The sequence below is a fragment of the Lynx canadensis genome, chromosome A1 (genome assembly GCF_007474595.2).
Source record: "Lynx canadensis isolate LIC74 chromosome A1, mLynCan4.pri.v2, whole genome shotgun sequence".
Classification (NCBI taxonomy): Eukaryota; Metazoa; Chordata; class Mammalia; order Carnivora; family Felidae; genus Lynx; species Lynx canadensis.
The window spans coordinates 221,592,076-221,617,029 of record NC_044303.2 but is presented as its reverse complement, the minus strand read 5'-3'; positions in this window follow the sequence as shown (position 1 = coordinate 221,617,029).

Below are 24,954 nucleotides of genomic sequence, written 5' to 3'. Positions count from 1 at the left end.
GGATGTTTTCAATTTCCCTTGAGCATTTCTGAAGCATATGTCAACTTTATTAAGAATGTTCTGAGGAACAATCAAATTATGTTACAAAGCAGCTGAAGCACTTTACATTCCCACCACTTATGTGTGAAGTGTGAAATTTCTCTGCATCCTCACCCTTACTCGTTACCTGTCTTTTGATTATAGCTATCCTAGTGGGTGTAAAATATTATCTCATGGGCTTTGGTTTGCATTTTCTGGATGGCTAATGATGTCAGACTATTGGCTATTTGTTTTTCAACTTTGGAGAAATATTTTTTCCCATTCCATGTGTTGTCCTTTGGCTTTCTTGATGGTACCCTTTCAAGTACAAAAATTTTAATTTTGACAGTTTATTTGTCTTTTTCCCCCTTTATTTTATAGGTAATTTTGGTGTCATCTGTAAATAAGGCTTTTCTTGACCCAAGATCCCCAAAAAATTATTCCTATGTTTTCTTCTAAGAGCTTTATTGTTTTGCATTTTGCTTTGGGGCATGTATCTATTTTAACTTTATTTTTGTGTATGTTGTGAGATAACTTCTGGGATGCCCATCAACATTCTTTTGCATTTGGATATCCAGACATCCCAGCATTACTGGTTGGAGACTATTCTTATCCCATTGTGGAGCATCCTTGTCAACAATCAATTGACAATACATATAAGGCTTATTTCTAGACTCTCAATTCCACAGTTTGATCTCTATGTCTATCCTCATATCAGCATGATACTGTCTTAAATACTGTTGTGTTGTCATGAAGTTTGCAGTCAGCAAAGTGCGTGTCTTTCAACTTTGTTCTTTTTCTAAACTGTTTTGGCTATTTGGGGCCTCTTCCATGTCCCTATCATTATTAGGATTTACTTGTTGAGTCCTACAAAAAATGCCAGCAATAATTTTGATGGGCTGTGCATTCATCTGTAGATCAGTTTGAAGAGTATTACCATCTTAATGATACTATCTTTTATTTTTTTAATTTATTTTTTAACATTTATTTATTTTTGAGACAGAGAGAGACAGAGCATGAACGGGGGAGGGGCAGAGAGAGAGGGAGACACAGAATCGAAACAGGCCCCAGGCTCTGAGCCATCAGCCCAGAGCCCGACGCGGGTCTTGAACTCACGGACCGCGAGAATGTGACCTGAGCCGAAGTCGGACGCTCAACCGACTGAGCCACCCAGGTGCCCCATGATACTATCTTTTAACAAAAAAATTTTTTTAATGTTTTTATTTATTTTTGAGACAGAGAGAGACAGAGCATGAGCAAGGGAGTGGCAGAGTGAGGGGGAGACACAGAATCTGAAGCAGGCTCCAGGCTCTGAGCTGTTAGCACAGAGCCCAAGGCGGGGCTTGAACTCACGGAGTGTGAGATCATGACCTGAGCTGAAGTCAGATGCTCAACCAACTGAGCAACCCAGGCGCCCCGCGATATTAGCTTTTAATTTATGAACATGGCATGCCTTTCCATTAATTTAGGAAATTTTGGATTTATTTCAACAGTGATTTTAAATCATTTTCAGAATCCAAGTTTTGTATGTTTTTTGATTAAATTTCTTCTAGCTATATAATTCTTTTTGATGCTGTTTTAAATCAAAATTTTCCATTAGTTTCATTTTTGGAGTATTCATTGCTAAGGTTAAAAACCAAAAATGATTTTTATGTATTCAGCTTGTACCCTGCAATATGACTGAACTCATTTATTAGTTGAAATAGTTTTATAGTAGATTCCTTAGGATTTTCTATATGCAAGATCATGTCATTTGAAAATAGAGATACATTTACATCCTCCTTTCTAATTTGGATGCCTTTACTACTTTGTCATGTCTGGCTGTCCTAGCTATGACCTCCAATACAATGTTGATTAGAAGTGGTGAGAGTGGCCATCTTTGCCTTATTGCTGTATTCAGAGGGAAAGCATTTAAGCTTTCCTACTGAATGTAGTATTAGCAGGTTTTTCATAAATGTCTTTTGTTAAGTTGAGGAATTTTTCTTCTATTTACAATTGCATTTCAATCATGAAGAGCTGATATATTTTGTCAAATGCTTTTCCTTCACCTCTTCTCCCTTAATTTTATTGAGAGTGCATATTACATTACTGATTTTCAGTACTAAAACAACCTTTCATTCCTCAGATAAATCCCATTTGGTATATAATCCTTTTCATATGTTGCTCTGGATTTCATTTGGCGGCATTTTGTTGAGTATTATTGTGCCATTTTCATAAGACACATCTGCCTGTACATTTGTTTCATGTTCATTTGTCTGGTTTGGTATGGGTCATACTGGGTATATAGAATGAGTTAGAAGGGTTACCTCCTCATATATATATATATATATATATATATATATACACACACACATACATATAGGTGTATATATATATGTGTGTGAATATATATGTATATACACGTATATATATATTTTTTTACATATTTTGGGAAATATTATTAATTCTTGATCAAAGGTTTGGTTAAATTCACCAAAGGAACCATCTGGGCTTAGACTGTCTTTTATGGGGATTTCTAAAAATAATTACTAACTGAATCTGTTTATGTGTTTGAGGCCAGTTCAGATTTTCTCTGTTCTGCTCATATTTTCTAATTCTTCTTGAATCAGCTTCAGTCGTATGTATATCTGTAATTGAGTTCATGTCATTTAAGTTATCTAATTTGTTGGCATACGATTGGCATACAGTTGTCTGATTCTGTTATTATGATTTTTATTTGCATATCATCAGTGGTAATGCCCTTCATTTCATTCTATCTAAAGACTTATAAACTTTGTTGACCCTTTCAAAAAACCAATTTTTGGTCTTAATCAATTTTCTCTATTGTTTTCCTATTCTCTGTTTCACTAATTACTCATCTGCTCAATAATTGCATTGCTTCCGCATGCATGGTGTTGCACGTTAAGGCAGCAAGCTAGTCTTAAAGAAGTTTGCTCATTTTTTCCTAAGTTTGCTCATTTTTTCCTACTTGCATAAAGTGGAAGTTTGGGGTATTGATCTAAGAATTTTTCTTTACTATAAATGGTCACAACTATGAATTTCTCCTTAAATGCTACTTTACCTGCATTCTCTAAGTTTTGGTATTTTGTGTTTTCATTTTCACCCATTTCAAACTATTTTCTAATTTCTCTTATGATTTCTTTTTTGAGTTACTTTTTTTAGAAGTGCATTGTTTAACTTCTACATATTTGTGAAATTCTCAAATTTCTCTTTGTTATTACTTCTAATTTCATTCCATTATGGCCAGAGACCTTTGCATGAATTGATAATGGCTTGTTTTATCACTTATCCTGGAGAATTTTTTTTTAATTTTTTTTTAATGTTTATTTATTTTGGGGACAGAGAGAGACAGAGCATGAATGGGGGAGGGGCAGAGAGACAGGGAGCCACAGAATCGGAAGCAGGCTCCAGGCTCTGAGCCATCAGCCCAGAGCCTGACGCGGGGCTCGAACTAACGTACCGCGAGATCGTGACCTGAGCTGAAGTCGGACGCTCAACCGACTGAGCCACCCAGGCGCCCCTATCCTGGAGAATTTTTTTTACCAGTGCTTGAGAAAACTGTGGTAGGCCATTGTACATGAAGCAACAAAGACCAAAATCAAAAGTTTTTTCTTTTAAACACAAAAGGGACAGAAGTGAGAATAATGATTTAATTAAATTCCAGAAAAATATGTAATGAGAGGAAGAGAAAGGTTATTGGACATTTGAAAGACTTTCCAGATAAGAGTTCTATGAATCTCAGATGTAATCATGGTTTTTGATGACACTAATCTGTTTCTGCTGGGAAGGATGATATGATGTAATTATTGCAGATTATAGTTATTCTTCTGACTAGAAAAGCAGGTCACTTAATTGGTTTTTTTGGGGACCTTTTTTTTTTTTTTTTTTTTTTTTTTTTTTTTTTTGCCTGTGAAACCCATCTAACAACTGAATGGTGGAACCACTAGAAATTCCCACCGCCTGATTTGACTGGAGTGGGAAGCTTAGTCATTGATTCCTGGTAATACAGAGACCCGCTGGCCAAAGATTTCTATTTCTATGTGGAATGTTTATAACCATATAACAGGGAACCAAATGGAGTTAACCTTTCAAAGCCTAGTAGAAAGGAGCAGACTTTCTTGACTAGCAGGCCTTTAGCAAGACATGGATCACTTTTTATGAGGTAACAAGGTGATTTCAATATTGATTTCCTTGTCTTTTGGCGTAGCAATTTGGTGTATTCATATGAATTAGGGATCATATTGGATGTTCTGGACCTTGGGTACTAAATATCAATAACCCCTGGATAATTGTATGCCATTACTTTAAAATTTAATTACAAGCACATGATATTCCCTATCAAAATAGTAAATGCTGGTATGTACTATTATGATAACTCATCATCCAGAAGAAGTTCATTCTAGACCACCAATTATTACTAAATCCATAGCCTTCTTACTTTACACATGTACTGTATTGAGCCCAGGCTCCTGGATTCCCTGGAGTGATATAGCCATTTCCATAAGGAAACCATAGGTCTGGCTGTAAACTAATATACCCAAAACTAACAAGGCTGTTGGTATGGGGGAAGGGAGGGTGCAGAATGGTTGCAGAGAAGTTGCATTAGACTTTGAAAGCAGATCTATTTCTTTTCTTAAATTTTTTTTCTTCCTTCCATTTTTCCTTCCAACCTTCCTTCCTTCCTTCCTTCCTTCTCTCTCTCTCTCTCTTTCTCTCTCTCTCTCTCGTATTCCTGTGCAAAAGTTCATGGGAAAAAGTTCATCCGGTCTCCATGATTTCAGGAACATTGAATCCTGGTCTTGTGTAGATGCAGTTAACCCAGCCTAAGACTTTAAGTATAATCTAAGTCCAAGCCAGTACCTATGGAGCAACTGGGTGAATAAGCTTGCAGGTAGAAAACTTTGGCGATTCTAGCTGAATGTGGTGAGAAAAAGAAGGTTTGACATGTAATATCTCTTCAGTTTTCATCAAAAAAATTATTTAAGTATATTTAAATGTACTTGCTAATTCCAATTTTAATTATTTGCTAATTCTAATTTGGATTCCATAATCCTCTTCCAAATGAGGCAAACATAAGATCTAAGCAACACAAGGAGTGTTATCTGATCATGATCTCTCTAAAAGAGAGTCACTTGAGCTCACTTGGAACGCCAGTGAAATGCAATCAGCTTGCTAAGTTTGGTGCATTATTTGTTATCTTTATGAAAATCTGCTCTTTTCTTAGGGCGTGCAATATTTCCTCTACATTCTTCTTTCTTTATCTCATTGTTTCCTTGTAAGGTTATCTCTCCAAGAATTTCCATAAGAAATACTATGTGTGGGTCAGTAGGTATGTTAGTCTGTTCGGGCTGACATAACAGAATAGCACTGACTGGATGGGTGGCTTAAATGATATAAATTTATCTTCTCACAGTTCTGAAAGCTGGAAGTCCAAGATCAAGGTAGCAGCCAGGTTGGTTTCTTTTGAGGTCTCTCTTCCTAGTTTGCAATAGACTCCTTTTCACAGTGTCTTCACATGGCCTCGTTTCTGTGCCCTCTCAGAGGGAGTGTGGGGGAAGAGGGAGCTCTGATATCCTTTCTCTTCTTTTAAAGACACTAGTGCTATTGCATTAGAGACCTACCCTTATGACCTCACTTAACTGTGATCACCTCCTGGGAGGCCTTATCTCTGCTTACAGTCACATGGTGGTTAAGCTTCAACATGTGAGTATTGGGGGGGGGCACATAATTCGGCTCATAATAGGATAGAATAGATAATATATAATAGTATAGATAGAAGTTCCACTGTAGGTCAAGGGCTGCAATATTTCTCAATGCCAGGAAAATAGCAGGTTCCTGATAAAAGCTGGTGGAAGGAATGGAACAGATATCAGGAAGAGTAAAACCCACAAATAGGTACTTAGCTTGTGAAACAGTTAAATTGGTAAATTTCTGAAATCCAGGTCATGAATATTTAAAAAACGTTTAACTTTAGGTAATTGCAGTTATACTAAAATAATATATGTAAAATGGAAGCGGTGTAAACTTAAGGGTACTTAAGGGTATGCAAACCTCAATTTGAGAGAGCAGAATGACACAGAGGCTAAAAATTAGTCAACGCAGAATTAGTGGTAAAAAATGACTTCCAGATCACAGGAAATTGATCTACTTATTTGGACTTAATTTGGAATATTTGTTCAAGTCTAGGGGAACCTAGAACTGCAAGCCTTGTTCTCTTAAATGATATTGGTGGCTGGGTGGCATTTAGTAGAAAAGCTGGGTCATAAGACTGAGCCAGCCCCACAGAGGGTGGCAAGGTCTCTCAGCTGAGTCCAGCAACACTGATAATGTGAAGCTCTTTAGCTAATATCTAGGCCCCTTTTTACAGAGTTGATGGGTGATCCTCTGAATTAATGCCAACTTCCACGTAAAACTGTGCTCTGTTGGAACACTTTCTATTATGTGCTTGACCCAGGGTTTCATTTTTGTGGGTCATTGAGAGCTTGGGTGATGATGTGCTTTTCAATGTTTCCCCACTACTGAGGTATTCACAGTAAACCTTATCGCTACCGGTACGTCATCATGCTTTTAGCATGTCAAGTAGGGAAAATCGAGACCGTATCCAGACTAGGAAGGAGTGTGGTGGAATGACTAAGGAAAGAAAACGAAAAGGATGCATGGATTGTCTAATGTGAATTAGAGGAGGCAAAATAGGGGGATGATAGCTTTTGAAGGAAAAGGCTGGCATTTGCAGGAAACAACTGCTTTATTTTTTATTTTTTTTCAATATATGAAGTTTATTGTCAAATTGGTTTCCATACAACACCCAGTGCTCATCCCAAAATGTGCCCTCCTCAATACCCATGCCCCACCCTCTCCTCCCTCCCACCCCCCATCAACCCTCAGTTTGTTCTCAGTTTTTTTTTGTTTTTTTTTTTTTTTTAACGTTTATTTTATATTTGGGACAGAGAGAGACAGAGCATGAATGGGGGAGGGGCAGAGAGAGAGGGAGACACAGAATCGGAAACAGGCTCCAGGCTCCGAGCCGTCAGCCCAGAGCCCGACGCGGGGCTCGAACTCACCGACGGTGAGATCGTGACCTGGCTGAAGTCGGACGCTTAACCGACTGCGCCACCCAGGCGCCCCTGTTCTCAGTTTTAAAGAGTCTCTTATGGGGGCGCCTGGGTGGCGCAGTCAGTTAAGCGTCCGACTTCAGCCAGGTCACGATCTCGCGGTCCGTGAGTTCGAGCCCCGCGTCGGGCTCTGTGCTGACGGCTCAGAGCCTGGAGCCTGTTTCCGATTCTGTGTCTCCCTCTCTCTCTGCCCCTCCCCCGTTCATGCTCTGTCTCTCTCTGTCCCAAAAAAATAAATAAACGTTGAAAAAAAAAATTAAAAAAAAAAAAAAAATAAAGAGTCTCTTATGCTTTGGCTCTCTTCCACTCTAACCTCTTTTTTTTCCCCTTCCCCTCCCCCATGGGTTTCTGTTAAGTTTCTCAGGATCCACATAAGAGTGAAACCATATGGTGTCTTCATAAGGCAGCATTGGGAACAGGGGTTGGAAATGAAGAGCAGGCCGTTGTCAAGTCAATTAGGGAGGACCTTTCCAATGTTAGAGTTGTTCATTAATTTAATGATATGCTTGAAGAGTCCTGATGTGGGAGATTCTCAAGCATAGGCTAGATGACAATTTGATAGGGAAATTTAGAAGAGACTCATGGTGGATTGGAGTTTTAGCTAATGGTCTTTGAGATTCATTTCTGTTTATTCTGACTACTCACAGTGACTCAAAGGTTAACACGTTGCATGAAAATGGCCAGAGGGAACTAATTAATCTAATCATTCATTGAAGACTGTGTTCTAAGAAGTACAGGGAGTATATGGTAGACTATAAAAGATTATTTTCTTGTCTTTGATTAATACGTTACATATAAAGAAATGTTTGCAACCACCCTGAAGCTTGAAAATAGTGCTTCATCTTTATGTATTCTAAAATTCACATGGTCAATTTGATTTAATTGAGATTTATAATTTTTCTGCAGAAAAATACAGTAAGCAAAGATAAAAACTAGTTCAGTCCTCCTCTAAAACTATAGAAACACTGAATAATTTGGCATTGCATTAATATATTTAGTTATCCCTTTTAGTAGAGAATCTTTAAAGACAGGAACATGTCTCTATTTTTTTTTTTTTTTTTGTATTTTTGGTACCCATGCTCTTAATCAGTGCTCAAGAAATGTCACTTGACTTGAGCTGAATTGATACATAATCTGTGCTGTCTCTTTAACAGATATAATTTGTTATATCAATATTATTAACAAACATGAGGAAATAGAGTCAGACCTACAAACAGTGCATACTTGAATAGCAAAAGTATTTTGTGTCACACAACTGGTAAAATTTAGGCTGACCTACGCCAATACCATCATTAATTCTTTAGGTACTGAAAAGGGCTGCAGGCTACAGAAATTAATTTACTCTGAAAAACAATGAGGGAAATTTCAAAGATTATCAAGAAAGGAGGGAGTTTAACTCAAAACCAAGCCAACAGTGGATGTATGGAATCACAGAACAAATGTCTGAAAGCAGGATAGCGCTTATTACTTATTCTTTGCTAATTTTTATTTGGCCGCATTGTGCTTCTGATGATGTGTGTGTGTGTGCATGCTAACACCTCCTAATTATTAGTAGTAGTAATTTTTTTCCTGCTTTCATAAACCGTCAAATAATTTAGCTGTCCCTCCTGCTGAGCTGTTGCTGAATGCAGGAAGTTTTCCATAATATTCAGTTACCATCACAATAGAATTTTGAGCTTGGACATTTGCTGAATCTTTAGCACCCTCAGGACAATGTATTTGGCTGAAGCACCACAGGTATATTTTTAGCAAAATATTTCAGTGATCGTGAACATTGTCCTTTTTTTTCATTGCTTCATTTTTTTAAAGTTAAAAATTCAAAACAAAAACAGCTTACATTATAATTGAAGCATAAAGCTATATTAGGAGAGAGCAAAATAAACCTCTCATGTGAAATGTAGCTTAAAATAAATATTTGATCATTACTCAATGTTCTTGAACTCCCGATGAGATGTGGGAATTTATTTAGAGTCAGTACAAAAATGCAAGTAAAACCTCCTATTCCAGAAACCAAGATAAAGTTGCAAAAAGTAACTAAGCTCATTTTTGTATTCTTAACACCTATTTCCTACGCAAATGAGAAATATTGTTTTTGGCATTTTTCTCTTTCCACATTCCTTCTCACTTTTTAGCTAAGCAAATCTCTAGTAGTCATATGCTGGCCAGGTTGGACTGTACATATTCCTGCACAGGGCCCTTAAGGAAATCGAAGCAGGTAGATTTCCCATTGGTAAGTATATTATTTCCTAGGGCTGCCATAACAAGCTACCACAGACTGGGTATGTTAAACAACAGATTTTTTTTTTTCTAACAAGTCTGAAGACTAAATTCTAAGATCAAGATGTCAACAAGTTTGATCTCTTGCTGAGGTCTCTCTCCTTTGCCGGCAGATGCCCACATTCCCACTGTGTCTCACATGGTCTTTCCTCTGTATACTCATCTCTTTTCCGTCTCTGGGGATCTACATCAGTCCCACTGGTCTCTGGGACACCAGTCAGTTGGATTAGGGCCCACGCCAAAGATTTCATTTTAATTTAATCATCTCTTTAAAGGCTCTATCTCCAATGAAGTCACATTCTGAGATAGTGGGGGGTTAGGGCTTCAAAACATAGAATTTTATAGGGACACAGTTCAGCCTGTGACAGTGAGCTACCATATTTAAGCAAGAGATACCTGGTTAATCATTACATGTAATATCTTTTTATAAACACAGAATTGTACGCTTTGGGCCATGAGCTACAGATAGTCTCCAGGATTATGAAGACCAAAGTAAGAAAACTAAAATAACAATTTGGAGAACACCCTAAAACTGGTAAGTGGAGGAGAAAGAGTATCTTTATCATTTTAGATATCATGAATCAGGTGACGTATATTAGAAAGAATGGGATTTGTGTCACATGACATTTTTAGATTATTTTATACTGTCTCCTTGACTTAATTTTGTTATATGGTGTTTTCAATGATTAAAACTTTTTTCAAACAATGTAATTAGACGTCTAATAAGAGAGTAAGGTACACAATGCCCAATACTTCTAATGTCCCCAGGCTTTTAAGGAAAATAGCACACATAAATCATCTAAGAAATGAAAATCAATTACTTGAAAAGTATTATTAGAAAGGTTGAGAGGTCATTATTAAATCAAGCCTACAATGTTTATACCAGGAATTCCAATCAGGTAAGAAAGTCACAAGGGTGTGTTCCAAAAAAGATAAAACCTAAGACTGTTAGAAGATAAGTAAACGGTTTTAGAATCTAATATACTCTATCCCAGTTGCCAGCTATTGTATTCTCCTTTGAATATGATAGGAATACACCAAAGTCAAGAACAAAGCATTAATCTCATGTTCGTCTCATACTAGGAATAGATAAATAGAATGCCAAAAGCAAGGAGAAGGGAAATGACACAATATGCCACCACCGAATATCTATAAAAATGCCGTGTCTTGTAGCACACTTAAGTGAAATATAATGAGTAGGAACAGACAATACATATGTAATCTCATGAATATGCCATTTGGGAAGGTGGAAAGTGTTACTCAGCTGGAAACAGCTTTGGCTTGATCCTGCTTCCCCTCAAGCCCTGGTTCTATTTCTTCTCTACATATGTGATAGAATTTCATATTTGCAAATACGTGGTATACGCTCACTATCTATGTTTAAAAAGTCATTTTACAAAAGTCGTTATTTTACAGGTCCATACACAAAGAATAATTATTCAAATAACATAGTACTGTATCAAGCACAAAATCTAAGCTTCCCACTTACCCTCCCTTTAAACTCAGAGGAAACTTTCTCCAGTTTAAAATTTATTATATATTTGTCTAGATAGTTCTAAATAATCTCCTTATAACCCTATTCCTTAATATGGCAAATTTGCACAAAACATATTGACTTATTATGAAAGGCAGGAAATTTAGCATACTTGCATTACCCATAACTTTCCCCCAATTTTTAGTACCCAAAATACAGTTTCTTACATAAGATACTCATACGCACATGTCTGCATCTATAAATAAATGTTTCCATATTATTCTCAATTGATATGTATGTATTGTCAGATTTACCAATTTTTTTTGGCTTGATACATATAGGAGATGTTCCCAGTTCTTCACCCCAACCTGTATCAGTGCCCTTAGTAATGTGAATTTGTGGTTACTCTTGTCAGGAGATGGTATATACGCGCCCCCCCCCCCCAAATCTTGAATCTGGTCTGGACTTGCTATGGTCAATAGAATGTGGTAGAATTTGTGGTGTGCCAGGTGGGAATCTAGATTTCAAGTTCTTGTGCACCCCTGATCTTTCTTTTGGACAAGAAATTCATCATGAGAATAAGTCTGGCAAACAGGCTAGATAGGAAGGACCTTGTGGAGAAGAGCTCAGTTGTCCAGCTGGCACTGTATCTGACCAGCTTATGGTCAACCCCCGATATTTAAGTGGGCTGAACCAAGATCAGAAAAAATGACTACTTGAGCCACAGTTGTCCAAAGGAGCCTAGTCATTGCCAGAAAAATGATCCAGTGGACTCTAGGTTTGTGAGTAAAAATAAATATTTGTGTGTGATAACACTGAGGTTTGGGTGGTTGCTTCTTATGAAGAATCGTCTCTAAATTCAATAACTCCTCTATGCTCAATATCTTTCTCTATTCTTTTCATTACATTTCTCTATAATCGTGACATTTTAAAGCATTTCTAAATGTTTTTAACTTCTAATTTTATTCTAGAGTTTATTTTCATTGCACATTAGGGTTAGTTCCATTCTTCTTGAAGTCCAAGCTTCTTCCTTCTTGAATTGTTTTTTGTTTTTTGTTTTTTTTGTTTTGTTTTGTTTTTTTTTACTGAGTGCATTCTCAGGCAATTTTTCACAAAATTATAAGAAAGATTTACTGAGTTTTCCCATGATAAAATAAAGTCTTCTTTTTTATCATTATACTATATTGCTATGTTGGATGAATATATAATTCTATATTTTAAATAATGTTCTGATAAGTATTAAGATAATGCCTTGATATCTCATGTTTTAATATTCTTTTTTTAAATAAATAGTTTAAGGTAATTCTGGCCATCAATTGACTTAATTTAGCTACATTTATGATTTCTAGGGGCTTTTGTAATCTTCTCTTGATCTTAGATGTCAGGGAATACCATGAGTATTTGTTTGGGTTTGTATTTTTTTTATCATTATTATTATTATTCATTGAAGTTGGTCTTGGGTAAGCTTTTGCCCTCTAAATAACTTTACTTTCTCCTCATTTTTAAAAACAAATAATGTGTTTTTCTCTCCATTAAAAAGTATTTTGTACTACTAGAAAGCATATGAAAATTTTCTTTATTTTGTTTGTTTTGGCTCTGCTGGATCAATTTGCAATTCTGCAATATCCATTTAGTTTTATTTTTTTGGAATTTTTTTCTTCTCCTCCCCCCTCTTGCCCTCTTCTGGAATGTTCTTTTATCCTTTGTATGGAATATTTTCTTTCATCAATTATCATTTAATTTCTGCTTTTCCCCTATTTATTTTAGCCCAGATTATATTATAAAAGCAAATAGAATCTCATTGAAAATAATCATTGATTTTCTACTTTCCTGGGAGTCCTGGATAAGTTGTTTTTCCTCTGTGTTATTTGTCCTATTTGTAGACTCTTGATATTTTGCTTTGTATTATTTATGTTTATAAGTATATACAAGGCATACCAATTTTGTTCTTACAATTATTCTCTGACCTTACTACTGTCTAACTTCTGGTCAGAACGTGCCAAGTGGAATTCACATTAGGATGTATAAGAAGAGCATAAGTGAGAAGGCTAATAACCCTTTGCCTGCCAAAATAATAACAATTTTACTTTGGGAATATAACTCATATTTTGGGGGCCCCAGAGTTGGACAAATTAAATATACATTTTTTTTAATTTTATTTTGGAGCAAATCCTCTACTGAACATAGAATTATGGGAAAATTGAATAAAGCTGGCCAACCCACTCAACTGCTGCAAGATTAATCATCTAGTCTATCAGCCTGAGTAGTAACACTTTCCTCACACTTGCTCTTAGTTTATACTGACTAGGTCAATATGAAGAAGGGAGGAATTGAGGGATACATAACATGAAAATAATGCTTCCATATGAAAAATGAACAACTCACATAACCACTTCAACATTTTCTTCTGTAAACTCTGAGTTGCTGTATCTGCCATTCGACCTTCAGTAATCCATCCAAATCTTCCTCTGCCGATATCGAACCTCCTTCCTGCAGTCAGTGCCTTGTGTAAGTTTTTGCTTTTGAGGAAGGGAGGAAAGAAAATGTGTGTGCTCACTCTGTCATTTTTCTTAGAGTAATATTCTCTACTTAACTCTTGGTCATATGCACTCTATCCACAGCACTCTACGATGCCTCACTCTAGTTTTATACTGCCTTTGAGGGTCTGATTCTATTTGAATTCTCGCCAGAGTGGTGAATAAGAAATGACTTCCCTGTTCAAAAAAAATTACCCCCACAACCTCTACCACTCTGGAAATGGGATAATCTTCAAATGGGATAATCTGATTAGCTTTTGCTTACTCTCTTGTTTACCATAAATTACATTGCTCTGGATGTTGAACTTGATGTATGTTGGTACCCTCTTCAATTAAAGAAGGATCTCTCAGTGTAGAGAGTCATGTATCTCTGTTCCTTTGCTGAAGCCTAAAACCCCATGCCTGTTCTCATTCTTTTGGTGCTTCACACAACACATGGTAAGACACAGGGAGATTTAGTAGAAAGACTACATACTGAGTTGTGACCACCTCTGTCCCTACTTCCAATAGAGGTCCCCAAACAGAACAGTTTGACAATTTAACACTTAACTCTGAAGGAAAGTTCAGGTTGCTTATCTAAAAAAAAAATTCAAATAATTTTCTGCGAGAGACTAGAAAACTAATTTGGGCTTACCTATAAACAACCTGACTGTCATTCTGTATCCAAGCATAGTGGTCAGCATCTTAGACTATCATCCTAAAGGAAATCTGAAAGTTGACAAAATATGATGACATATATGGAATATAGTCATCTCTCTTTGTTCTTAAAAGTAAATGAATTTATGATAATTGCCGAATATTTGAGAAATTCTGAAATATAAAATTAAAATAAAATACAAGATAAAAAAAGGACAAATGTCTTTGAAGCAATCTGCAAAAGAGTACATACAAATACTTTTTAAAAAGCAGATGTTACATGTTAGTATAAGAAAATTTCCTGAGTTGAAGAAAAACACAAAGCTTCAAATTGAAAGTAACTGGTAAGGTAAGTACCTGCATTTACCTGGTTAGATGCAATGAGAAAGTGTATAGATAGGTAAACCCCAGGTGAAATTTCAGAAAATGAGATACATAAAAATCCAAAACTCTTCTAGAAAGTAAACAAGTTTACTAGCAAACCAATATGCATCAGACTGACATCAGAGAGATTAAACCTGCTTGATGGGCGAAAACAATGAAGCAACACCTTCCACGGAATGAAACAACGAAGCAACACCTTCCACGGAATGAAGGACATGACTCACAATTAGTCAAGATATTAACCAAACATGGGAAAGGAAAAGAGACTTTTTTTTTTCGCTTGACAGATTCAGAAAATTTACCCACAGTTTACTAAGAGAGTAAAGTAGTAAGACACATGTAATCAATCAATCAATCAATCAATCAATAAACAAAGTAAGTAAGTAAGTAAGTAAACCAGGAAGATGACCTAGTATCAGTATAACAACCAGTATAACAATCAGTATAACAGTATAAAAAACCCAGCAAGCCTGTTAAAGAACAGCCCAGAATAGCAACTCCCATGAAGGCCTTGAGCAGGAGGGTATATATTTAAGTAAGCAGATTGCCAGATATCAATGAGGTTCTTAAAGAGTGTTCCTGAGGGGCGCCTGGGTGGCTCAGTCGGTTAAGCAGCCGACTTCGGCTCAGGTCATGATCTCACGGTTGGTGAGTTCGAGCCCCGCGTTGGGCTCTGTGCTGACAGCTCAGAGCCTGGAGCCTGTTTCAGATTCTGTGTCTCCCTCTCTCTGACCCTCTATGTTCATGCTCTGTCTCTCTCTGTCTCAAAAATAAATAAACGTTAAAAAATTTAAAAAAAAGAGAGTGTTCCTGAGACTTTGGCTCACTTGAGGCTATGAACTACTATGCATAGAATATAGGAATATTAAGTTGTCTCTAGGACATAGTAAGATAAAAACAGGTATGGTCCAAATATGAAGAACTTGGTCCAAATTAGTATATGAAATAAGCATACTACTAAGAGGTATAATAATATTGATGTTATTCAATGCATGGAACCAATTACAAGCTGGAAGACATTGCAGTAATGAAAAATAAGACACATGTCTTCTCCCAAGATTAAAATTTTTTTAAAAAGTTACATAAGACTATGCAAACTGTATTGTTCACTGTGGTTGGCCACTAGCTGCATCTGGTTATTTAAATATATATAATTAACCTGAAGAAAATACAATTTAAAATTCAGCCCATCAGTTTCCCTAGCCACATTTCAAAATTCTCAATAAGCACATGTGACTAGTAGCTACTATACAAGACAGCACAAATATAGAACATTTTTATTATTACAAAAATTTCTATTGAGCAGTACTGAGATAGAGTGTTATACCACTTACATAAAATTTGAGACATGCAAATCAAACTGTATGTTTTAGGTATATTCCTTAGCTTAGGCTGGGCTACTGTAACAAAATACCATAAACCCAGTGGCTTAAATGACAGACATTTATTTCTCACTTCTGAAGTCTAAGATCAAGACATCTGTAGATTCTGATGAAAACCCTCTTCCAGGTTATGGATGCCTTTTTGCTGTATTCTCATGTGGCAGAGAGGAAGAGGGGGGACTCTGGTCTCTTCCTCTTCTTAGAAGGACACTATCTCATTGGTGGGGGCTCAATTTTCTCATTGCATCTAAACCAAATTATTTCCCAAAGGCTCTCCCTCCAAATACATCACAATAGAGATTAGAGCTTCAGCATATGAAGCCCTATGGGGGTTCACATTCAGTCCATAGCATTCTACCCCTGCCTCTCCCCTCAACAAGGCACAAACTTTTTGCCTGCAAAATACATTCATTCCTACCCCAATAGCCCCCACACATCTTAACTTGTTCCAGCATGAACTCTAAAGTCCCAATTCCAAATCTCAGCTGAATGTCATCTAAACCAAATCTGGGTGATTCATAGTGAGGTTAGCCCAATCCCCAAGTCTTTGGTCAAAGTCCACTTGGCCTTTTAACAGAGGCAGTGGCCGTGATCACCTTGGAGCCACCTTGGGGGCCCATTGCTCCCTTTTCTTGAAGAACGGTACAAGTTACAGCAGAATAGAATAGTTTAGCTTCAGGTCCTCCTGAGTCTGAGTCCCATAGACTTCTTTCAGTCCATAGAATGTCTGCTCCCTTCAATTCAAAAACTGGCAGGCTCCTGATGAAGTGTCTGACTCAGTCCCTGGTACACACCCATAATAACCTGCTTATCAGATGGTTACTAGGCCACACCTATGTGTTCTCCTAAGAGCACACTTTCTCTCTGTCTCTCTGTCTCTCTCTCTCTCTGTGTGTGTGTGTGTGTGTGTGTGTGTGTGGTAGGATACACTGAAATTTTTCCAAATCTTTAAGTTCTGATTCCTTTTTGCTGAAAAATTCCTTCTTCAACTCATTTCTCTCTTCTGGCATTTTATACTAAGCAATCAATCAGGGGGCCTAGCACCTCCTTCAAAACTTTTTTTTAGAATTCTCAGTGAAAGATTCACTTCTATCGCTTGCAAGTTCTCTCTTCCATAAAACACTAAAACACAATTAAGTCAAACTCTTTGCCACTCTATGGTGAGGATTGACTTTCATTCATTGTCTAATAACATGTTCCTCAGGTCCATCTGAGATCTCAGCAGAATCACCCATAAGGTCTCTATTTCTACCAATGTTCTGTACATGGCTATTTACAGGTTCTCTACAGGAAGATGGACGTTTTCTCTATAGCTCTCCTCTTTTCTTTCTGAACTCTGACCGGAACTGGCAGTCCCATGTTCATGGCAACCTCAGTTTTTTCTAGCATGCACCACGAGACTCTTTAAGCCTCTGCTCATTATTCAGCTTTGAAGCCATTTTCACATTTTTAGGTATTTGTTACAGCACCCCACTTCTCAGTGCCAACTTCTATATTTGTCAGTTTGGGCTGTTATTTCAAAATACCATAGACTGGGTGGCATAAACAACAAACATTCATTTCTCACAGTTTTGAAGGCTGGAAAGTCCAAGATCAAAGTAGATTCTTGGTTTGACGACATTTGTTTTCTGTCCTCATCTGACCTTTCCTCGGGGAGTGCATGGGAGAAACAGAGAGCTCTGGTCTGTTCTTGTTGTAAGGATATTAATCCCACAGAGGGATCCCATCCTCATGACCTCATCTTAACATAATTGTCACCCAAAGGGCCTACCTCCCAGCACCATCACACTGGGGATTAAGGTTTCAACATACGAAATTTGAGGAAACACGAATACTCAATCCATGGCAGCAGATCTATATCTAAATCTATAACTTATAAAGAAATGCAAGGGGGTGATATTCACAAATTTACTGTATCAATTTATGACTTATGCTGTCATATAAATATGTCTTTATATCTAGATGCACACCCATTGTCTTTGGTTCAGCTGGGCTTTTATTAATAGACGATTTACTGTAGTGTTTTGCTTTATTAAGTTTTTATTATTTCAAAAGCTCTTGGCTAAAGAGTCCTCAATTCTTATGTTTTTTTTTATTATTATCCTGGAGCCATTTTTATTCTGGTTCTGATGTTTAAAACGGAGACATTTTTGCTAGAGCCTTAATTCCAGTGCCCAAAACCTGTTAGTCCCTGTTGAGGACTCTCTCCTTCCTGTTTGACTCAGTCCATGATCCCATTCATGGCATTCTCCCTGGACTCCTACTTGGGATGTTGCTGTGATTCCACCATGTCAGCGTTTGGGATGAAGAACTGTCAGTGTTTCCTGTGACAAATAGTCCTAAGATGCAAGTCCTGTATTTCACCCAAATTAGGGGGCGCCTGGGTGGCTCAGCCAGTTGAGTAGCCGACTTTAGCTCAGGTCATGATCTCATGGCTCATGAGTTCGAGCCCCGCGTCGGACTCTGTGCTGACAGCTCAGAGCCTGGAGCCTGCTTCAGATTCTGTGTCTCCCTCTCTCTTTGCCCCTACCCTGCTCACACTCTGTCTCTCACTCTCTCTCAAAAATAAATATTTTTTTAAAAAAAGAAATTGACTGGTTAGCTTATTTCCATGAGGAAAAAAACCCAGCTTTGTAGATTCATCACTACCTGGTTAAAGTTCATAAAAAAACTATTTTGGGATCCATCTCCAACCAAGCTGATAAGGATCTTTGTTTTAGTTCACATTCCTTCAATCTGGCACTTAATTTCTCCTTCTATTGAATACAATTTTTCCCTCAGTATCTGACTTCAGTATTATTCTCCAAGACCTTACCCAAAATATGAAAGTAATCTGTATTTCCTCAGGACCATGTTATATGTCGCTTATTATCCGACAGAACAGATCACTATTATGATGTTTACTTGTTTTCCTATCTAGAATGTATGTTTCTGTAATGAAAGGTGTTCATACAAAGTTTACACAAAATATTTAGTAAAATGCCTGAAAATACTGTGGGTTTTCAGTAAATGTTTACTGAAAGACTGATGAAATTCTTGTGACAACAACAAGGAGGCAAAACAACATAAGCCCCCTCCTGTGTCCTCATAATGGTCTGTTTGTTGCATAAACTTTGTGGCACAATATTGCGGATATCTCCCCAAAAGACTTGCTGCCCATTGGATATAGGCACTGTCTTATTTCTGTATGTATTGTATTATTTCTGTATGTAGTGATTGCCATATAGAAAATAAGTAATATGGAGATAACAGAATTTTCATTCTAAAAACAGGGAAAAAAACTTTTGGTATAAGGTATATACAAAAAACTTTCTGACAAATATCTCGTGACATTATTTACTAGGCAATTTGACTTTTCCATTTGCCTTTAATATGATTCAAGAGTATAGTAACATTTTTTCATTAATTATCAGAAGAAAATTCTTAGCCTATCCATGTCATTCGATGTGAAGAAGATATTACTAAACTCTGTTCAATATTTGTTGAAATATTTTCACCCTGGCATGTAAAGGAATAAGACAAGTAGTCAGTGAATGAATATCATATAATCTGAAATGATTTAAATAGATTAAAATCCAGTTGGTACTCAGCACTCACCACGAGCAAAGCACTCTGTCTTGCCCTTATTGGACATCACAAGATCAAGAAAAGATACATTTGATTCCCCTGCCTTAATTCTATCACACTGGCAGAGATTGTCTTCACTGCCTTTGATGAAACTCCAGGGAGCATCTTAATGAGTAAGATCAAATAAATGTTTTCTTCTGCTCAGTTAGTCATTTTTTACGCTGGTCTAACACACACAGAAAACAAATAATTAGTAGAAGGTAAGTTAGATTGTGTGTGTGTGTGTGTGTGTGTGTGTTAGGCACATTCTTACTCTTTCCATGTATCACAGTATCTAAATTTGACTCATTTTAAAAAATTTTTAAAAAGATAAATAGCATGCTGCTTGGGGTATAGCAGCTGCCACCTCAATCACAAATTCTGACATTTCATGTTCAGTTTGCCTAAAGTACTTTCTCGGCATTAAAGTGGGGCTTTTAATCACTCATGTGAACCCATGAGTGGATAAGGTAATAATAATGGAGAAAGATGAAGAAAGAAACAACCAGTTGGTTAAAAAAGTATATAAAATTTAACAATGAATGCTGTAGCCTCAAAGAAGTGGGAAAGGATTAGAGGTGAACAATATTAGAATTTATCCTGAGAAAGAAACAAAAACAGACATCCCCTTTCCTCTTCCACTCTTCTCTCAATTTTGCAATCATGAGCCTGTGACGGGGAGAATAAAAAATAAAATGTTAGAGCTTTTGGAGCGAATAAATTGTTTTTGTTTCTATTTCTAGTTTTGTTTTAACCAGTGAGCGTTTTGGTGATGGTGAAGAGTATATCCACTTTCATTTATTTATTTTAACTTTTTTCATGCCAGACTTTCTATATCTTGACTATGTGTTTCTAAGAATGATAAAAAAAAAAGGAAGAGAAATAAAAAGAAAGAAAGGAGAAAGGAAGAGAGGGAGAGAGTGAGGGAAGAAGGGAGGGAGAGAGGAAGGAAGGAAGGAAGGAAGGAAGGAAGGAAGGAAGGAACCTTATTGCCTTCAGAGAAAGAAAAGAGTTGAATGTTAAAATTGTCAAGGGATTTGCACTGGCTTTAACTTGGTGCAAAAGAGGAATTTTATGCTTCCTTTTAGGTTAACCATCCTAATTTCAAGGGTTTAATAAATCAGCTTAGTTGTAATAAAGCTTCTTAAAACATATTTCTTTCCCACTACTGCAATATAATTCTGTATCTAATTTCAATTCTTATAGTTATTTGTGCCTTTATTAATACCATATTTTATTGAAACTAGTTTTATATAAACAAAGATTAGAATACATGGAGGAATTAGAATTTCAGCATTTAATGAGGCAGTATCAAGGCATATGATTGCAAAAAAGTTTTGTCAATTTAACCAAGACATACTTAACCTCTGAATGGCTCATTAGCCCATACACTGGAATTATAATTTGGAATGGAGAAATGATAATATACTACTCTGTAAAGTCTATCTTATAAATTATCTCTCTATGGCTTGCGCTTTAATTTAGGACATCAAATAAATCCTCTGCAGGTAATATTCCTGGGGGAAATAATGATGATCACATGTAATTTTCTAAACTTGGGAAATACTAGAATCCAGAAAATACATAGCCAATAACATGGTGAATAATTACTGAGATATATCCCATGTAGTTTTAAGTGATTAATTACATAGTCTTAAGACTGCAGAAGTTAGTGCCATGTTGATTCAGCTATTGCCATTTTAATCTGCCTTTGTCCTCATTAGACATTAAAACAAAACAAAGCAGAACAAAACAAAACAATCAAGACAAAGCAAAAGTATAGTGTCGTAGCTAGAAACACTGGCTTTGGAAACTGAGGCCAGAGTTTGAATCCCTGTCCACTGTTTTCTAGTTCTGTAAACTTAACCAAGTTACTAAGCTTTCCATAAATTTAGTTTCCACAAATCTTATATGTCATTGTCATCATCATCATCATCATCATCATCTTAATAGGTAATTATAGCACATAATGCTTGTACCTTTGACCTACAACATATTTCAGCTCCATTTGTAGTAGAGAGTTCCTAATCTTTCCACTAGTGTCTCACATCATAGGCCTGCTGAGACTTTCAACTTTCCTATCTCTGTGTTCCCTATGAAAGGAAGCTTGCTCAGGTGTACTACACTCAGGGAAGACCCAAAGAATGGGGATGGGGTGAACATAAGAGTAGAGAGATTAGCCCAGGTGCAACTCCGTCTTTCCTACTTTGGAAGTCCAGTTGTGTGGCATATTCTGCACAATTCCTCACAGGGCCTACAGTGGGATTGAGCCTCAGCTGGCCACAGGTCAGTAATAACATCTGCTCTCATCTTTCCTCCTTCTTTATCTCATCATCTCTCTTTCTACCCTATTTCTGCTTCCTTACTCTTACTTTTTCTTGACTCATCTACCTGTATCCAATACTTGTTCTAGGTCCCAGTAGACTCAAACTAGAGAGTTGTATCTTATTATCATGGTAGTCATCATCTTCATTGTCATCATCATTGTCACCATCCTCATTCTAATCAGGATTATTTGGCGTTTATTTCCATGTTTCCCACATTATGATAAGAAAATATTAATTCTTTCCAATGAATAAAGATCTCCATGACTGATACATTTATTTGACACTTTGGAATGCAAAATAAGCAAATAAAATAATTGTGAGGGATGTATAGTGCTTCTGTGGTTGTTTACGTGCCATTTAATTGAATAACATTGATCAACATTTACATCATGTAGATTTTATAATGACTTGGTGAAGTATTATGATATTTTTCTTTCCTTAATTTAAGCTTACTATAATGATGAATCATATCAAATGGTTGATACCAAAAGTATTTTTTCAAGTATGGAAATTCAAAGCAATTTTCAAAACACTTAATCACAAAGATATTAAAGCACATTGGAAAACCATATCTTTATGAAACCAGTTGGTCTGATCATTTTTTTCTACTCATCAAATATCCAGAATTAGTTGATAGCAATTAAAAATTTATTCCAGAAGATAATACAATTATAGGGTATAAAGTATGATATAACTTGAAATGCTTATTAACTCAGATCAGTCTTCCCCAGAATTCTTATGTTTCATTTGCTCAGTATATAGTGATCTTCATCTTCATTCTCATTGCTTTAAAGCATATTATCAATCCAAGTTATATTTAAATTCAATTCTGTTCAATAAGGAAAACTGTTTGCACAGAGCTGTGCTATAATTATTTTAAATCATCAAAGCTTAATAATTTCAATTGAATCCTATGATTTAAGAGATGCAAAACCACATGACTGTAATAGCTTTGTGATAAATCAAGTTTTGACACACATAAAATTATTTGGTGTATAATAAGAACATATATTCAATATTAAAGACTATTGTAAAGAACACAAACCTCCAAAAATGTTACTTCTATCTGCACAATAATTTCTCATACAAGGTACCTGGACTGTACCAGTACTAATCTGCATTCTGCAGATCAAAGATGAATAACATAGAATCACTTAATTTTAGCAGGTCATAATCTATTAGGGAAATAAATAAAAATAAAGTTATAAATACATTTTATAATTTCTGTATTACATATATATTAAAACAAAACTATAACATTATAAATACTGGTGATGATCATGCAAATTTCATGATAAGATTGAATTTGACCTGGATCTTGAAAAATAAGAAGGTAGTTTCTAAGTGAAGGTTTTTGCGGAGAGAATTCCAGGTAACATAATATCATGGCCAGAATATATGCAACAGGAAAAAAGAATACCATAATTAAGGCATTATCCAGTATGGTGAAATATGGTGTGAAAAACCTAGAAATATCAATTGGGTTGTGTTGTCATGGCTATTGTATTTTACAATTACATATTTGAAGTTCACTGGGTAATTAATGAAGAAGCCATCTGCAAATAATGGACAGACATCTCCTTCTATATTTAACATCTCACTTTTAGATTTCTCAAGAAGTTCTCAAGACATTTCTTTGTTTCCTTTTCTGATCTAAAATTCTCCTGGGGTGATGATTACACAGTGACTGTCTATGTGTGGGTAACTGTGAAATTTACATTACCACTGCAATATTTTTCCTGAAAGATAGACAGACATGATACATATCATGTAGACTTTCAGAGAAGTCTAAGAGGATTAAAATAAATATGTTCAAAACTAACTCATTGACTTTATCCCTAAAATATTTTATCACTGATATTCCCCATTTCAAGAAACTACCACCACCAACACACAAACATGCACACACACACACACACACACACACACACACACACACATTCAAAGGAACTGTCTTCAGTTGCTTTCTTTCTCCAACACCTTATACACCTTCCAGTCTACCAACAGGTCCTGATTTCACCATTAAAATCATCATGATCTCTTCTCTACTTTATTTCCACTCTTACACACTTATCCCCATAACCACCCTGTCTTCTGGAAAAGTGGAAGAGCCTTTTCACTGGCCTCCCTGCTTTCACACTTCGCTTCCTCTAATCAGTTCTTCACACCAAAGCCAAAAGGGACCTTTTAGAAATGTGTTGCAGGGGTGCCTGGGTGGCTCAGTCGATTAATGTCCACCTTTGGACATTGAGATCAGGTCATGATCTTGTGGTTCATGTGTTCAAGCCCTATGGCGGGCTCTGTGCTAACAGTTCAGAACCTGGAGCCTTCTTCAGCTTCTGTGTCTCCCTCTCTCTCTGCCCCTCCCCTACTTGCACTCTGTCTGTCTGTCTCTCTCTCTCAAAAAAAAATAATAAGCATTTAAAAACTAAAAAAATAAAAAGAAATAAAAATGTGTTGCTTTTCTTATACCATGTTCTCTCTTATTTAATGTGGACAGGCCATACCATGTCCTTGACTGTTTCTTGGGCTCTAATTCTCTGCCTAAGTCATCTTCCTAAATATCTCTTTCTCGTGAATGAGGTGTTTGCTTACTTCTTGAGTAAGGCCTAAAATGTTCTGTAGGTTATTTTTTTTCTTTTTTGTACATGGTCATTCTCTGTTTTACCAATACTTTGCCCATTGTTTTATCTTCAACGTATTATTTAAAATTAACTGAACTTGTCCTTTTCTACTATATTTTTATTTGCCAATTATCTTCCACCAATACCTCATTTAAGAAAAACTAGAAAGTTAACCCTATGACAATAAAACTCATGTCTGTATTATTTCACTGCTATATCCCCAGCAACTAAAGAACCACAAAATTCATTGTAGAATAAAAATATATATTTTATATGAAAACCAGAGAATCAGTGCTGCCCCAGTCAAACTTGAGACATGAGCTTCAGAGAAAGATATTATAGCATAGTCTTCGTTTATATTGGCCAAATGTCTATAACAATTGCTGACCCACAGGAGGCATTCCATAAATATTTGTGAAACAATTGAATAGCCCATGCTAGAGAAAGAAGAGATACAGAGATAATATATTTCCAAAAACAACTATATGGTGTGGTAAAATTCAAAATGTCTTTATTCCCAGAGAGCAAACATGGGTGGCAGCTGAACATTGAGAGTCTCTGCCTATCACCAAATGAT